The following is a 17,340-nucleotide window of genomic DNA, read 5'->3' on the forward strand; positions in this document are numbered from 1 at the left end:
ACTATATGGACTTTGTTGGCAAAGTAATGTCTGCTTTTTAATATGCTGTCTTGGTTGGTCATAGTTTTTCTTCCAAGGAGCAAACATCTTTTTATTTTGTGGTTGCAGTCATCATCTGCAGTGATTTTGGAGCCCAAGAATATAAAGTCTGTCACCGCTTCCATTGTTTCTCCAACTATTTGCCATGAAGTGATGGACCCGTTTCCATAATCTTAGTTTTTTGAATGTTGAGTTTTAAGCCAGCTTTTTCACTCTCCTCTTTCACTTTCATCAAGAGGCTCTTTAGTTACTCTTCACTTTCTGCAATAAGGGTGGTGTTATCTGCATATCTGAGCTTATTGATATTTTTCCCGGCAATCGGATTCCAGCTTCTGCTTCATCCAGCCCAGCATTTCTCATGATGTATTATGCATATAAATTAAATAAGTAGGGTGACAATATGCAGCCTTGATGTACTCTTTTCCCAATTTTGGACCAGTCTGTTGTTCCATGTCCAGTTCTGACTGTTGCTTCTTGACCTGCGTACTGGTTTCCTAGGAGGCAGGTAAGGTGGTGTGGTATTCCCATCTCTTTAAGAATTTTCCATAGTTTGTTGTGATCCACACAGGCAAAGGCTTTAGTGTAGTCAGTGAAGCAGATGTAGATGCTTTTCTGGAATTCTCTTACTTTTTATTTAATCCAACAGATGTTGGCAATTTGGTTTCTGGTTCCTCTGCCTTTTTTAAATCCAAATTGAACATCTGGAAATTCTTGGTTCACATACTATTGAAGCCTAGCTTGGAGAATTTTGAGCATTACTTTTCTAGCATGTGAAATGAGTGCAACTGTGCAGTAGTTTGGATATTTTTTGGCATTGCCCTTTGGAATTGGAATGAAAACTGATCTTTTCAAGTCTTGGGCCAAATATGGAAAACTCAGCAATGGCCACAGGACTGGAAAAGATCAAACAGTATGGGTAGAAATGCAAATTGAGATTGCTTATAGGAGAGTGTGGAAATGCTGATTTCTGCTACTTTTCCCAATGTAATAAAAAGCAAAATCATAATTGTGAGGAAGAAGGAAGGCATACTGGATGTTTGAGGGGGAAAGTAAAGAATGGGTCTCTTAGAGAATGAGAGAGTGAAATGTGAAATTTTTTCTTTGACTTTGCCCACTTGGATGGGAAAATGTAACACCATTGCTGGACAAACTTAAGGTTTCACCTGTATTTAACTGCCAAAAATTGAAAATGTGATCAAGTTCTATGATTGTATTTTTTCTGCAGCCAGACTTAGTTTCTAGGGTGTTGAGTGAAAGGTAATAAAGCTGGATTTAATCCGGGATGAGATTTTTTAGATGGTGTAAGGAAACAGATTGTTTATGAGGCAATGACTGAGAAACTGACTAGACCATGAAATCTAAGTTGATGAAGTTCAGTTCATGCATGAACTGAACTGAACTTTTGTGACCCCATGGACTGCAGCATGCCAGGCTTTGCTGTCCATCAGCAACTCCCGGAGCTTGCTCAAGCTCATGTCCATCAAGTCAAAGTTGGCTAAGGAGGGAAAGAAAAGCACAAGGAGTTAACAGGGAGTGAAAAATATAGAGAACACTAACAAGGAGGTTCTAGTGATATCAAGAACTGTGAGAGGATTGTGAGATGGAATGATAGGAAGCTGTTGTCAGAGACTAGAAAACTTGAGAATAAGATCATGGGGTGAGCAGTGAATTAAACTATCAATGACTAGACTATGATTATGAAGTAGGTGACTAAAATAGTGTCTAGGAGAAGGTCATTGTAGAAGATGAGATCAAGAAACTAAAAGGCCATAGAGGGAATATTTAGGTGATTCTGGAAAATACAAAGAAACATGACAAGAATGTCTGCAATTGACAATGTGCCCAATGAAGGAAAAAAGCTTAAAACAGTGAACTCTGGAGGCAAGCTGGGCTCTTGGAGGTCAAGTTCAGTTTCTAAGACATGAGACAAGAAAACATAGCATAGAGGAAAACAAACTGGATTGGAATTCAAGCTGGGGTTTCAGTCCCAGCTCTAAACCAAATAGTTTATGTTCTTGGACAATATATCAATATTTCTGAGTCTCCAGAGTGTGATGTATTACATTGAGGCACTAAATTACATGATTACTAAGCCACCATTCAATGCTAAATACTCTAACTATAGCAACTATTTTTGTAAAATAGAGAAGAAAGAGTTGGTGAAAGAAGGTGAGGCAGGATAAATCCATTTGGAAAAGAGTTAAAATTCTCTCTATAATCTTCTTTATAAGATAGTAAAGAAGCACTGGAACTTTGAGTCCACACCAAGTAATAATTGTAATCACCACAATAAACACTGCTAAAAATTGGTACAATTGACTACATTACAGAACCTCCCTCCTCCCATATATAAAATTAATAATATCAATTTAAAGTGTTCTGTGAGAATTAAATGAGAAAATAATGTCCAGTTGTAGTTTCATGAGAATATTATATCAGCCCTTCTCTCTCCTGCCTACATGATCATTTCCCTCTTCTACAATTAGTTGACACATATTTTATTTTTCCCATTAAAACAAAATAAACAATCTGAAAAGGCTATATTTTATATTATCCCAGCTATAAATATGACCTTATGGAAAAGGTAAAACTATGGAGACAGTAAAAATATCAGTAGTTGCCAAGTGTTAGTGGGGTGTTAGTCATTCAATCGTGTCCAACTCTTTGCAATCCCACGGACTGCAGCCTTTGTCCATGGAATTCTCTATGCAAGAATACTGGAGTGGGTTGCCATTTTTTTTCCCCTCAAGGGATCTTTCTGACCCAGGGATTGAACCTGGTCTCTTGCATTTCAGGCAGATTCTTTAAAAAAAAAAAAAATTATTTATTTTAATTGCAGGATAATTACTTTACAATATTATGATGATTTCTGCCATAGATCAGCATGAATCAGCCATGGGTGTATATGTGTTCCCCCATCCCAAACCTGCCTCTTACCTCCCTCCCCACCCTATCCTTCTGGGTTGTCCCAGAGCCCTGGCTTTGAGTGCCTGGCTTCATACATCAAACTTGCACTGGTCATCTATTTTACATATGGTAATATACATCTTTCAGTGCTATTCTCTCAAATCATCCCACCCTCACCTTCACCAACAGAGTCCAAAAGTCTGTTCTTTACATTGATCTCTCTTGCTGCCCTGCACGTAGGATCGTCATTACCATCTTTACCATCTGAGCCACAGGTATAAACAGACAAAGCACAGAACACTTTCAGGGCAGTGGATGTATTCTGTATGATACTATAATGGTGGAGGCATGTCATTATACATTTGTCCAAACCCATAGAATGTATAGCACCAGGAGTGAATCCTTATATAAACAATGGACTTGGCTGATAATGATGTATCAGTGTTGGTTCACTGATTGTAATAAATGTACCTCTCTTGTGGGTGATGTTGATAGTGAGGGATGTAGATAGTGGGCTATATGGAGAGTGGAGGATGTTGAGAATTGGGGAGGCTGTGCATGTGTGTAGGCTGGGGAAGATATGGGAAATTTGATTAACTTTCACTCAGTTTTGCTGTGAACTTAAAATTGCTCTAAAAATAAAGTTTATAAAAACAAGAAAAAACAAAACCCGACTGATTAACAGTCTTGACAATCTCTTCCCCTTTGATGGATATACAACTCACCTAACATTTTTATTTCTAGCCCAACTTTCTTTTCTATATCTTTACTGAGATAATTTTTTGGTCCTATTTGCACCAAAATTCCTTACACAGTTGTCTATACTTATTGCTTCCAAAAAGTCTCCTCAATTTCTCTTTTAAACCAACTCCTAATGGAGGGATTTTCTTTCTTCTTGAAATTATTTTTTCTAAAAGTCATCAATAGTATTTATGTTTCTAAATCTAATGACTAACGTTTCTATGGTTGCTGACCTAGCAGCAGCATTTAGTACAGTTCTTCATTCTCTTCTTAAAACATTTTATTCTGTGGCTTCCTGAACACCACATTTTCATTGTCTTCCCCTTATCATTTTGGTTGACTATCCTCAGGCTCTTTGCTGATTCTCCCCACCCGCACCTTTTTTTTTTTTTGGTTTGTTTGCAAATTCTTTATATTTCCAGTTGTTGAAACAGTATTTCTGAGGGTTGAGGTTACCTCTAGTGGCAAAATTAGAACCAGATATTAAGCAGCTAGAATGCCACAGTAAATGAATACATAATCAATTCTCTTTTAGCACCTTCTGTGTTCTCTTACAGAAGTTGTAGATGTCTATTTAGTTTATCTGTTGTCTTAAGGAAGCTACATTTACAACAATTATGTCATCTGAAGTTGTTCCATTCCTTCTATCTATATTTGAAATGCTATATGTGGAGTAAGTTCTGATAAGCTATTTTGGCCAAAAGCATTTTCACTCTTAGAGCAGCACTTTATTTTTAGCCCATGCTTTGTATGGATTTTTTTTATTTTGAGGGGTTGGAAAAGATCTTTCTAAATCCAGAAAATCTAATGGTCTTTCAGTTAGCATCTACAAACAAAGTGGTGTTTTTAGTGCCAGAGGTTTAAAGGAAGAGACTGTATAAGGTCAAGGTGTGCCAGTCCTGAAAACGCAATCTCTTCGTTAGTCCCTGCTACAATGGTTCTTGATGCTCTCTGGCACCTGCAACATCACGCTAGCATTTGAAACTCCTTCTTGAAATCATTGTTCCAGGTCAGCATTTGGTGGCGTTACCTTTAATTTTTCCACAAACCTGGTTTGCTCACTAAGATGTTTGGTGTATTCCATTTTATACTGAATTTGATTAATTTCTGCCATCTCAGCTGCAAAGGGAGAAGGGAATGCTTCCCCACGCACTAAATGTGGACCAACTACTGCTTGCTTTTTAGCATTATCTGCTCCTGTGCTTCATATGAAATCCTTTAAACTTGCCTCCATAAGCATGTGCTGGATTTAGAGTTACTTTTGTCCCCTTGGGCCTGGTGGAGGGTCGCCAGCAAGTGCTGCTGCCCACAGGCTCCCACCCACAGGCTCCCAGGCATGGGGGTGGGCGTTGTCAAGGGCTGTTGGCCGAGCACACAGAGGCCCTCCCTAACTTTGAAAACTGAAGTGCCCTGAGGTTCAGTCCATGTGTGTTTTCCCTTCTCTATTTATATTTACAATATTTTATGTTCTTGGTGATCTCATCTAGCCATATGTTTTAAATTTTCTTTGTAGGCTAATGGTTCCTATATTCCTATCCCTTGTCCATTTCCTATTCTTGAGCTTCAGTTATTACAATTATTTCTCATCTCAAAATGTGCCACACTTATAGTTTCCCACATTTCATTTAATGACAAGTCCATTCTTTAAGTGGCTCTAGCTAGAAGTATTGAGATCATCTTTAATTTCATTTTTTTCTCACACTTTATTCAAACCAGTATGAGTCTTTGGATTCCCTTTATAAATATACCTCAAACTGATTCTTCCCATCTATGAAGTTACAGCCTATACCAGAAAACAACCCTGAATATAAGAAAAACTAAAAACTGAACCAACACAATACACACACTACTTTTGTAAGCATCAGAGAACTGTAAGTTAGAATCTGAGGAGGAACGAAGATCCCAAAGAAAAAGGAAAAACTGCACTGCATTCTATCCCTTAAGGAATTTGTCAACTTTAATAGAAGAAGCTGAAAATAGTAGTTCAGATTTGCTAGCAATTGCATAGGTCCAGGAAGTAGAAGCAAAAACCTGTTTGCTACTGCTAAGTCGCTTCAGTCCTGTCTGACTCTGTGTGACCCCATGGACTGCCGCCTACTGGGCTCCTCTGTCCATGGGATTTTCCAGGCAAGAGTACTGGAGTGGGTTGCCATTGTCTTCTCTGAAACCTGTTTAGGACTCAGCAATTAGGGGGTATTTTGGAAGAATCAAGTTATTTGAAAATTCTGGAGGAAACTAGGAGTTAAGGAAAATTGGAAACAAGTTCTTCAGGATGACTGAAATTCAGTCACAAATTATATCAAACCTTGTTGGATCAAGGTTATCTACTCTTCTATAACTACCTGCCAGGAATTCTTAAAAAAATAAATTACATCTTTTTTTGTTTTCTTTTTTAAGGAAGGTAGTAACATCCTGAATCTCTGCAACTTCAAATACAATCTCTGGAATTCAGCCGAAATGTAAGAGACATGCAAAAATAGAAAAGATCCACAAAAGAAACAAACAAAACCAAAAGAAACAAACCAAAAAACAGGAGCAAATAGTCAAATCCAAGAGAAAAAATTGGAGTTATCATACACAGACTTTAAAATTACTGTAATTAATATGTTGGTGATAATATATGACTAGATGGAGAATATCACCAGAGAATAAAATCTGTTCTGAAATATAAAATTCATATTTTAGAACTGAAAATTACAATATTTATGATAAATGACTTCAAATATAGATTTAACCTTATATTTAGCAAATACAAAATTAGTAAACTGGACTTTCCATGAGTAAAAATTTTCAGTGTAAAACACAGAAAAGAATTACAAGAAACACCTAATGTGTGAGACTTGGGTAAAAGTTGTAATGTATGTATAAGGCAATCTTTGAAAGGGATGAGTGAGAGAAGGGGAAGAAAGAAATATGAGAAAAATAGCTGGGAATTTTCATAACTGGCAGAAAAAAAATTAAACTACAAATTAAGGAAGACCTACAAAAGCAAGAAGGAGATATAAAAGGACCTCTGCACCAAGTTACATCATTAAAAACTGCCGAAAACCAGCAACAAACAAAACATCAAAACCAGAGAAAAATAAAAACATAACACTGTTAGGAAGAGTGCTAACTTTTCAATCAGAAGGACAGTAACCAAAAGAAAACAGAATGATTTTTTTCAAAGACTTGAAAGAAAATACCTACCAACCCAGATTTTAAGTCTCTGGAAAATATCCTTCAAAATGATAGCTATGTAAATAAAGACTATTGAAAGACTGTTTGGCCTGTGAACTTAAAGAAAAGAAATATCAAAGGGAATTCCTAAAACAAAACCTAAATGATCTGAAAAAAATTTGGCAATGCAGGAAGAGAGACTAAAGGAGAGGAGATGTTTGGGTAAATAAGAAGTAACATTGGTTATAACAAACACAATGTTTTAAGAGGTTTAAAATATATGCAAAATTAAAATACAGGAATATGATAAGATAACACATAAGAGGGAATGTATGGAATTAAAGATTTCTAAGTCTGGGCAGTGGTAAAATTATAGGTCTAAAGAAGAAGTGAAAGTTGCTCAGCTGTGTCAAACTCTTTGCAATCCCATGAACTGTAGCCTGCCAGGTTCCTCTGTCCATGGAATTCTCAAGAATACTGGAGTGGGTTGCCAATTCCTTCTCCAGGGGGTAGAGGAGACTTTAGTAAATAAATTTGATTTTATAAATTCATTGTTTCTCAAATTTATGTGATCACAACATTTCTTCCATCATTTAACATTACTGAAAATACTGTCAGTGGAATGTACTTGAATAAATACTGATGCTACACTTACCAGGGCTGCTGTAAATCTATAGTCACCAATGCCATTCATGAGAGGGAAAAAATAAATCTCTGAAAAATTATGAAAGATGATGTTCGGGAAAAGCTCTTAGACCAATTTTGCAGGCTTGACTTTATGTAGGGTGGGTGAATCTCTATTCTGTATCCCTTCAGCATAGATATCTTTCTGTGTGATATGAATATTGACCTAATTGCTAATAGACATTGCTGTCTATGCTCTCTTAATTTTTTTTATCCACAAATGCATGTAATTTATGTTAGGTTTATATAAGGTTGCTGGATCACATATGTCTAATTCATTACTCTTTATTGTAGAAGGAAATTTAAATAAAGCTTTCAAAATCAATGTAAGATATTTTGAAAAAAAATGTAGGTCTGTTCTTCCATACATTACAGGCCAAATTTTTATCTGGATATAATTTCCTCTTCACCTAATTCAATTTTTGATTATATGGTTCTTTTAGAGTACGATTATACTAATTACAGAGATTATTCTTGAAAATCAGATTATGCTACTTCCACACTGCCTCAAATTAATATCAGTAATATAGCTATAACAATTTACTCAACAAAGTATTAGTAATTCAGTGTAAATTTCATAAGTAAGGACACAGCATACTTCTATTATTTTAATTATCATGTGCTTCAAGAGGATAAGAGAAAATTCTTAATTTTTTAGTCAACTTTTGAGAAATTAGGCAATTCAATAAGCTACTTAATACTATTCATAAAAAGCAAAACTAAACAAGTGGGACAAGAGCAAATTAAAAATCTGCATAGCAAACGAAACTATCAACAAAATAAAACAGCAACCTACTAAGTGGGTGAAAATATTGGCAAATCATATATCTAACAAGGGGTTGATATCCAAACTATATAAAGAATTTATACAACTCAATAGCAGAAAAGGAGTCTGATTAAAAATAGGTAGAGGACCCGAGTAAATATTTTTCCATAGAAGACATGTAGATGGCAAACAGGTACACGAAAAGATACTCAATCATCTTTTCATTAATGGCATTAATGAAATCATTAATCATCAGAGAAATGCAGATTAAAACCACAATGAGATACCTTCACACATTAGGATGGCTGTTATACAAGAAATAACAAGTATTGATAAGGATGTGAAGAAAAGGGAATTCTTTGTGTGTTGTTGGTGTGAATATAATTTGGTATAGCCACTAGGGAAAACAGTATGGAGAATCCTGGAAAAAATAAAAAGATAAAAAATAGAACTACCATATAATCTAACAATTCTACTTCTGGGTATTTATCCAAAGAAAATGAAAACTCTAACTCTTTGCAGCATTATTTACAATAGCCAAGATATGGAAACAGCCTAAGTAAGTGTCCATGGATGAGTGGATGGATAAAGAAGATGTGTTATATACATACAAAGTAATATAGTCAATCATTAAAAAAGAACAAAATTTTGCCTTTTGGGACAATGCAGATGTTCCTCAAGGTCATTATGCTAAGTGAGATGTCAGAGAAATAAAAATGACAAATACCATATAATCTCTTTCATATGTGGAATATGAAAAAAGAAAGCTCATAAATACACAGAATAGATTGATGGTTGCCAGAGTTGGAAGGTGTGAGAAATGGGTAAAGGGACTCAAAAGATAAAACATAAAAAGTAAAATATAAACAATGACTTGGTCTTCACTGACAGGTTTGCAGGAGCTAATCCAGTATTAAATGAAGGTATAATGAGTGATCCAGAATAAAAGCCAATCTCATTTTTTTTTCAACATTTGCTTTGGAAGATAATGGAGAAAATAAGGATCTCTTTCTTTGACATTCTGAGGCCAGAAAGAATACCAAAATTAACCAACAATAACTGTGTCATCTTTGTAGTCAATTCAGAAAATATTTGCAAGCAAGTATGCAAGCTTCAGAAAATTATCAAGATAGAAATAATACACAGAAAACCATCTTATACCAGTAGAGTAAGGCCAAAGATAGCTGAGTAGGTGAAAAAAGCTACTTTATGATACTATGCCCTAGTCATATACTATCAAGCCCTTAGGGATTGAGATTAAACTCCAGTTAAGACTAAATTAAGACTAAACCCACTACAAAGTCTTCATTTGTTTTTATGTTTCAAATTTAACTTTGAAAAGTAAGATTATTTGGTGATAAACTATCAGGTATAAAGATAATAAAGGACTCAAATCTATCTATCTAATTTGCTTAAAATGGAAAATGCTTTAGTTCTTATATTTTGTATATAGTTCTTGTATTTCGAAAATTTTTATATACTGGTAATATACTTCCTTAAAGAGACTAAAACCACTTACCTAATAAAAACATTGAAAATACAACACTGAAAATTCTGACCTTTCTAGTACCCAGTTACATTCAGGTAAGGATAATTATTAATGTTGTCCTGAATTTTTTGGTTTTGGTGCATTCAATAAGCAATCTTAGTCTCTGAGCAGAAAAACATACCAGTTCAGCAAAATCTATTTTTCCTTGAAAGGTTCTTTGATTTGCTTTCCCACAGATACATGGGAAAAAACTCCAAGGCCATTAATGCTGGCATTAATATACATTAGTCATTGGAGTAGACCATTTCCCAACTGGGCCCCACCACATTTCCAATGGACACGCAATTAATGACTGTCTAATTGACTCATCTGCAAATCTTACAAAGCAATACTTTTGCTAAGTAAATTGAACCTGCCATTGCAAAGTTCCACAAAATTGAGGGCATAATTAACTCTACTGAGGCATACTCGATCTTAGAAGCCCTGGGGATAATCAATAATTAGTTTCATTCTGAAATGGTTCTGTTGCTATATCTGTGGCACAAGGTTTCTAAATTACTTTTGTTTTGATGATGGTTGCTTATTTGGATCAGAACAGAAAAACTGTAGCTAACTCAAGCTTTATAGCATAATAAACTTTCCAAAGTACCTTGAGATTAAAAACAATCAAAGTAAATGAAGCATCAAGTACTATTTATCTTCCAAAATATTAGTGCTTCCAAAAAAAAGGAGGCCAAACAAACAACCACTCTTTATCCATCACATTCAATGTTATATAACAGCAACATTTCATTTTATAAAACAAAGAAAATGAGGAGATCTGATTGGCTGATAAGCATTCTAACTGTGACTTCCTAGAAACTTCATGGTCTAAAATTTATGAGCATCACCTCTTAATTAAGAGTAAGAATTCTGAGCACAGAGACTATAATCAGTACAACTGACTGGGTTCAATATTTATGGGACCCATCAGTTAGCAAAAAGGGTAGAAGGAATTGAACAGTCTGATAGTCTAATAAGAATCCCAAAACCAGAAATTCTAAATGAAGTAAATTCATAAAACTCAAAATATATGCTTAGCATATACTACGTAAATAGGCTTTTAAATACAATTTTCTGGAATTATAACACCCTTTTGCTTTAAAGTTAGAAAAAAAATGTTAAATTATTGAACCAATCTTTCCATTCTAATTCAAGAAGTGATATAAGCAGCTTTATCTGTCTGCTTCCCAGTTTAAGGAAGTGTGCCTTGCCATTTGTACATTAGGTGACATCAGGTACTATTCTAGAGACATATTAAGAATTTATCCTAGATTTAAGTGTGTGTGTGTTCAGACACTCAGTCGCACACAACTCATTATGGCCCCATGGACTGACTGTAGATCACCAGGCTTTTCTGTCCATGGAATTCTCCAGGTAGAAATACTGAAGTCGGTTGCCATTTCCTTCTCCAGGATTTAACTATATGTAATAATAAAGGAAATGTATACAAATTGTTTCCTAAGTCATAACCACTTTCCCCTTTAGTCCTGGTCACAATCTAATGTTAAAACAGAGTATGCACAGAGGTGTGACCAAGATGGTAGAGTAGGAAGACCCTGAGCTCACCCCCTCCTGTGGGAACACCAAAATTCCAACTGTTTACAGGTAAATTATCAATGGGAATGACCTGAAAAGTAGCAGAAAAAATCATCTCTGACTATAGACACACACACACAAAAACAACCAAAACAAGATGAGTAGGGAAGACAGAGGCAGAGTAGTTAAGACTTATGCCCCTGAGGAGGTAACCTTCAACTAGGAGAATGTAGAGGTTCTCTGCAAGAAGCAAGGTGTCCAAGACCACATTAGGCTCCACAGCCTGGGGTTACTATACCAGGAAGCCATATCCCCGGAACATCTGGCTTTGATGGTGAGTGGGTATAGATACAGCAAAGTTGGAGCACTGTAGGAAACAGGGACTCTGCTCTTAAAGAATCTCCACACACTCCAAGTTCCATTTCAAAGACAGTAATTTGAAAGAAGTCTGGGTTAAACCCTATTGGTAGAGCCTCACAGAGGCAGGAGGCAACTGTAACTGCCCCTGGGTATATAGACACGATGGCAGCTATTTCTGGGAGCTCATTCTACCAGGAGAACAATGGTACAGGCATTTGGGGGTCTCATCGAGCTTATTAGTAGTCAGGCTTACCCATCCATGAGTGGGCCAATGCCAGCCTCAACCACCACTCTCCCCAGGTCCCACAGCCAGTCATATCAGAACCCTGGCCCAGCCACTACCGGGCCAGCAGCTACTGAAAAGCAAGGCAGGGCCTGGCAACCAACTGGGCTGGAGACCAGACCCATGTACTCGTGTGCCCACATTTGTTGGCCCTGCCAGAACATAAAGGCCCACACAGCCCACATAGGGGGCACCATTGTAGAAGAGCTGGTGTCTAGAGGGGAGTATGCTGCTGTCTCCCATAAAACATCTCTACATAAGACTGTTGTCCAAGATCAGGAAATGTAACCAAGCTTCTTAAGATGTAGAAGTAAATAAAAACAATTAGGCAAAATGAGGAGATAGAGGAATTAAGTTCAAAATGAAGGAAGAAGATTAAAACCTCAGAAAAAGAATTAAATGAAGTGAAAATAAGCAATCATTCCAATAAAAAATTCAAGGTAATGATCATAAAGATGCTCAATGAACTTGAGAAGAATTAATAAACACAGTGAGAATTTTAACAGAGTTAGAAAATATTATACAGAGAAGAATCAAACTAATGCTTACTATAACTGAAATAGAAAACACATGAGAAAAAAATCAACAGTAGATTAAAGAGGAACAGATGAACAAACTTCAAGATTGTAGTGGGAATTACCCAAGATGATCAACAACAACAACAGAATTTTTAAATATGAAGAGAGTTTATAAGACCTCTATGACAATATCAAGTATACTAATATTCACATTATAGGAGTCCCAGAGGAGAAAAGACAGAGGAGGGGCAAAGACTTTATTTGAATAGTTAGTGTTAGTCACTCAGTGGTGTTTCATTCTTTGTGACCATATGGACTGTAGCCCTCCAGGCTCCTCCATCTATGGGATTCTCCAGGCAAAAATACTGGAGTGGGTTGCCATTCCCTTCTCCAGGGGATCTTTGTGATCTAGGGATTGAACCTGGGTCTCCCACATTGCAGGCAGATTGTTTACCATCTGAGCCACCAAGGGAAGCCTGAATATTATTTGAATAGTATTAGTTAAAGTTTTCCCTAGTCTAGGAAAGGAAACAGACATTCAGATCCAGGAGGAACAGAAAGTCTGAAACAAAATGAACCCAAAGTGGCCATGCCAAGACATATAATAATTTAAAAGGCAAAAAGATAAACAGAAAATCTAAAAGCTAGAGAAAATCTAAAAGCTAGAGAAAATCAACTAGTTACATACAAGTTATGTATGCTCCCATAAGCATAAGCTGACTTTCCAGTAGAAACTTTACAGTCTGGAAGTAAGTGGCACAATATATTCAAAGTGCTAAAAAGAAAAGAAAAAAAAAAAAACAACAACTTACAACCAAGAATGGTCTACCCACCAAGGCTCTCACTCAGCTTTGAAGGACAGATAAAGAGTTTTACATATCATCAAAAGCTAAAAGAATTTAGTACCACTAAGCTGGCTTAATAAGAAATGTTAAAGGAACTTCTCTATATGGGAAAGAAAAGACCACAGCTATAAAGATTACAAAAGGAAAAATCTCATTGACAAAGACAAATGTACAATAAGGTTGATTAAGATCAAGCACCTATAAAGCAAGTAGGTATATAATATTCCATCCAAAAGCAACAAAATAAATGTTCTTTTCAACTGTGCATGAAACATTCTCCAAGATGCATTTAAGAAGATTGAAATCATATTATTTATAACACACATCTTTTCTGATCACAAAGATATGAAAACAGAAATAACAAGAAAAAACTGCAAAAACCACAAACACAAGGAAGCAAAACAATGTACTACTAACTACCAGTGGGTTACAGAAGAAATCAAAGAGGAAATTAAAAAATACTGGGAGACAAATGAAAATGGAAACACAATCATGTAAAATCTGTGGGATACAGCAGTAACAGTTCTAAGATGGTAGTTTATAGCAATACAACCCTACCTCAGGAAAAAGAAAAATTCTCAAGCAATCTAACCTCACACCTATAAGAATTTGAAAAAGAAGAATAAACAAAATCCAAATTAGCATAAGGAAAGAAATAATAAAGATCAGAGCAAAAATAGCAACTAAAAAATCACCAGAAAATATGCATGAATTTAAAAGCTGGTTCTTTGAGAAGATAAACAAAATTGATCAACCTTTAGCTAGATTCCTCAAGAAGAAAAGAGAGAGGGCCCAAATCAATAAAATAAAAAATGAAAGAGAAGTTACAATTGACACGAAATGATCATAAACTTACTACGAACAGTCATATACCAGTAAAGTGGACAACCTAAAAGAAATGGATATGTTCCTAGAAACATAAAATCTACCAAGGCTGAATCAGGAAGAAATAGAAAATATGATCAGATCAATTACCGAAATTGAAATTGAATCACCAATCAAAATATTCCCAACAAAAAATCCAGGGCCATATAATTTCACAGGTGCTTCTATCAAACATTTAAAGAAGAATTAAGACCCATCCTTCTCAAACTATTCCAAAAATATTGAACAGAAAAGAATGCTTCTGAATTTATTCTATGAGGCCGGCATCACTATGATAACAAACAAAATCCAGGATGGTTCAGTATCCACAAATCAATGAGTGTAATGTACCATGTTAACAACTTAAATAAAAGTAAGATCATCTCAGTCAGAAAAAGTTTTTGACAAAATTCAACATATCATAAAAACTCCAATAAAGTGGGTAAAGAGGAAACATACTTCAACATAATAAAAGTCATATATATATCAAATTCATACACTCAACAATAAAAAGCTGAAAGCATTTCCTCTAATATCAGAAAGAAGATAAGATGCTCACTCTTACCATTTTTACTCAATGTAGTACTGGAGTTCTGTGCACATAACAATCAAGAAAGAAAGAAAAGGAATCCAAACTGGAAAGGAAAAGAGTAAAACTTGTCACTGCAGATGACATGATACTATAAAAAGAATATCCTAAAAAGGCCATCAAAAAATTCTAAGAGCTCAATGAATTTATTAAAATGTCAATACAAAATTAATAGAGAAATTTGTTGTGTTTCTATACACTAACAATGAATTGTTAAAAAAAAAAAGAAATTAAGAAAACAATCTCATAAGAAAGAATAAAATACCTAGGAATAACTCTAACTAGGGAGGTAAGACCTATACTCAAAAAAATACAATACATTGATGAAACAAATTACAGATGACACAAACAAATGAATAGATATACTGTGCTCATGGATTACATGAATCAATATTGTTTAAATGACTGTATTACAGAAGGTAATTCTCAGATTTAATGCAATCTCTATCAAAATATCTATGGCATTTTTCATATGACTAGAAGAAATAATTCTAAAATTTGCATGGAAACACAAAAGATCCCAAATAGCCAAAATAATTTTGAGGAGAAGAACAAAAACTATAAGCATTACACATCCTGATTTCAAACTACACTACAAAGTCAGGTACATCAATGAAAGAGAATAAAGAGCCCTGTCTACGGCCATACCACCCTGAACGCGCCCGATCTCGTCTGATCTCGTCTGATCTCGTCTGATCTCGGAAGCTAAGCAGGGTCGGGCCTGGTTAGTACTTGGATGGGAGAATACAGAGCCCAGAAATAAACCCACACCTACATGATTCATTAATCTATTGTAAAAGAGGCAAGAATATAAAATGGGGGAAAAACAGCCTCTTCAGTAAATGGTGTTGTGAAAACTAGCTACACTCAAAAAGAATCAAAATGGTCTTTCTCACACCATATACAAAAATAAACTCAGAATTAATTAAAGACTTAAATGTTAGACCTAAAACTACTAGAAGAAAATGTAGGCAGCGAGCTTTTTGACATCTTAGAAATATTATTTTGGGTTTATCTCCTCAGGCAAGGAAAGAAAAGCAAAAAGAGACTACATCAAACTAAAAAGCTTTTGCACAGCAATGGAAACCGCCTACAAAATGAAAAGGCAGTCTACTGAATGGGAGAAGATATTTTCAAATGGTATATACAAAGAACTCAGACAACTCAATAACAACAACAACAAAAATATTAATAAATAGGCAGAGGATTTGAATAAGCATGAATCTAGAGAAGACATATAGATGGCTAATAGGTATATGAAAAGATGTTCAACAATCTAATCTGGGAAGCACAAATCAAAATGACAATGAGATAGCACCTTACAAAGAATGGCTATCATCAATAAAATTACCATATGACCCAGCAATCCCACTACTGGGCATATACCTGGAGCAAACCACAATTCCAAAAGACACATGTACCCCAGTGTTCATTGCAGCACTATTTACAAAAGCAAGGACATGGAAGCAACCTTGATGCCCATTGACAGATGAATGGATAAAGAAATTGTGGTGCATATATACAATGGAATGCTGCTGCTATTGCTGCTAAGTCACTTCAGTTGTGTCTGACTCTGTGCAACCCCATAGACGGCAGCCCACCAAGCTCCACCGTCCCTGGGATTCTCCAGGCAAGAACACTGAAGTGGGTTGCCATTTCCTTCTTCAATGCATGAAAGTGAAAAGTGAAAGGGAAGTCGCTCAGTTGTGTCCGACTTTTCGTGATCCCATGGACTGCAGCCCACTAGGCTCCTCTGTCCATGGGACTTTCCAGGCAAGAGTACTGGAGTGGGTTGCCATTGCCTTCTCCAACACAATGGAATACTCAGCCATAAAAAAGAACTAATTTGATTCAGTTGAACTGAGGTGAATGAACCTAGAGCCTGTTATATGGAGTGAAATGTCAGAAGAGAAAGACAAATATCATATAGTAATGCACAATATGGAAAGTAGAAAAATGGTGCTGATGGGCTTATTTGTAGGGCAGCAGTAGACACACAGACATAGAGAACAGAATTGTGGACACAGTGGGGGAAGGAGAGGGTGGGATAAAATTGAGAGAGTAGCAATGAAACATATATATTACCATATATAAAATAGATAAATAGTGGGAATTTGCTGTATGACTCAGGGATCTCAACTTGGTGCTCTGTGACAACCTCTAGGGGTAGAATGGGGTGGGAGGTGCGAGGGAGTTTCAAGAGGGAGAGGACATATGTATACCTATTGCTGAATCATGCTGATGTATGGCAGAAACCAACACATCATTGTAATGCATTTATCCTCCATTTAAAAATAATTTTAAAAAAGACAACAAGCAATAAGAGTTGGTGAGGATGTGGAGAAAAAGGTAACACTTGCGTCTTCTTGATTATACTTTAAATTGGACTTCCCTGGTGGCTCAGACGGTAGAACATCTGTCTACAATGCAGGAGACCTGAGTTCCATCCCTGGGTCAGGAAGATCTGCTGGAGAGGGAAATGGCAATCCACTCCAGTACTATTGCCTGGAAAATCCCA

At 35.9% G+C, this 17,340-nt stretch overlaps 1 pseudogene; it reads right to left on the reverse strand.

Annotated features, from left to right (window-relative positions):
- Positions 1-4,157: 4,157 nt before the first annotated feature.
- LOC129656428 (mitochondrial fission factor-like) lies at positions 4,158-4,822 on the reverse strand (annotated as a pseudogene).
- Positions 4,823-17,340: the final 12,518 nt, after the last annotated feature.

This window comes from Bubalus kerabau, chromosome 6 (genome assembly GCF_029407905.1).
Source record: "Bubalus kerabau isolate K-KA32 ecotype Philippines breed swamp buffalo chromosome 6, PCC_UOA_SB_1v2, whole genome shotgun sequence".
NCBI classification, from domain to species: Eukaryota; Metazoa; Chordata; class Mammalia; order Artiodactyla; family Bovidae; genus Bubalus; species Bubalus kerabau.